Source organism: Trypanosoma cruzi, genomic scaffold (assembly GCF_000209065.1).
Source record: "Trypanosoma cruzi strain CL Brener 1047053516285 genomic scaffold, whole genome shotgun sequence".
Taxonomy (NCBI): domain Eukaryota; phylum Euglenozoa; class Kinetoplastea; order Trypanosomatida; family Trypanosomatidae; genus Trypanosoma; species Trypanosoma cruzi.
The window spans coordinates 69,836-71,527 of NW_001849329.1; the positions used below are offsets into that span (position 1 = coordinate 69,836).

Genomic DNA, 1,692 nt, shown 5'->3' on the forward strand with positions numbered 1-1,692 from the left:
TCTTGCGAGTTTCGGCGAGGGCTGCATTGACACGTCGCAGTTCACTTTCCGCTTCTGAAAGTCGCTGACGTAGAGGTTGAATTTCACGGTTCACAAAGAACCAATTGTACATGGCACGCACCCACTGACACATCGCCATACATGGCACGGAAACTGTCCTAACCTTTTCCGGCAGGAACTCCTCATTGTCGTAGTATCCCTTCACTTTCTCAATCAGTGGCATGTCCATCGCCTCGCGGTCAAAAGCCACCCTTCTCGGGGGGTTGTACCAGGGTGTCGAGCAACTGATTCGCATTTTTCATGTAAGACTTGGCGCACAACCACCAATCTGGGGTCTTCTTGCCGCCTGGTGGTCCTGTATAAAACTCTCTCGGGCAATTCCCAAATGTGAGCAGCACTGCAACAGCCTCCATCACGTACTGGACACCCTTGGGCGGGCTCTGGTACTTGTTCAGCTCGGAAATCTCAGCCGCTTTAATCTTCGAAAGCACCTTCACGGCCTCCTGCAAAGCAGGCTCAGCCTCCGCCAACCGATCTGCACACTCCCGGCGCATCTTTGAACATTCCTCTGCCTTTGCCGTCGCAAGGGCCTCCTCATGACGCGCCGATGTCTCCTTTTCAGCAGCATCCTTACGGTCCACACGTAGCCGCTCCATAATTTCCTGAATTTCCGTCTTTTTCCTCTCCAAGATGGGTTGCTGTGCCTTCAGCTGAGTCTCCAGCTCCACAACCCGATTCTCTGTGTCGTACAATTTCTCCAGGCCGTTCTCTAAGCGGCTGCACTGCTCCAAGACAAATCGCCGTTTATTCTCCACAAGAAAAATGTAATTGTTGAGCAGCGAAAGGTAGGAAGTCGGCGTCACGTAAGAACGACGGTGTGTCTCTAAAAAGAAACGCTCCGTCGTCTCAGATGCAGACAAATGCATTGACTTAAAGCATTCGGAAAGGTGTTCCATCTCCATATCCTCCATTTTCATATCCGTGTCTGCCAGCTGCGCACTGGCCACAGAAATAAGTGCCTCACCAGGCCACTCCGCAAACCAGTCTATCGTACAGCATGTAATCAATGAAGGAAACATACGGATTCGAGTACGAAAGGCTTCACCAATGGGAGAGAAGGCTAACACAATATGAAGGTTAGAACGAACCTCCTTAATAAACCTTGCATACACGGACACCTTGGTCGTGGGTAGATTTTCGCTCATGCAAACGCCTTTAAATTTTTCGTTGATCAGCTCAATGTCCTGATCCTCAAACAGGTTGGGTACATCACCGGAAGTAAGAAGACCGGCCACATCTTCCATAAGTGTGGGATGAACCAATTGCGTATCCGAAAAAAGAAAGGTACGCTTCTTATCGTCCTTTCCGCAATCAAGTAATAATTTCGCCAGAGCCTCATGCCACTCCTTGACTCCAAAGTTCTTTGTGAATTCAATCGTGAAGACGTCCATATCGGGAATAAGAAAACATGCGAGCCGTGTCAGGGACTTGCGACCGGAGCCACCGATACCCAGCAGTAGGCAGTGACCGTTCGGTAAACACAAGACCCTGGAAATGCGACACACGTGCTCAATGGCATCAAGAAATAATACAAGATCCATCACAGTCTCGTTGGCGTCGTTGTAGGCGCTTAGCTGGTCATCAAAAAAAATGGAGAGAGCGTTCATATCACTGATTGGCGGTAGGATCGCT

The 1,692-nt window shown here is 49.8% G+C and overlaps 1 pseudogene, besides 1 other annotated feature; it reads right to left on the minus strand.

Moving 5' to 3' along the window:
• Tc00.1047053462617.10 lies at nucleotides 1-1,692 on the minus strand (annotated as a pseudogene; the record flags this gene model as incomplete).
• Nucleotides 1-1,692: a sequence feature (haploid, Esmeraldo-like haplotype).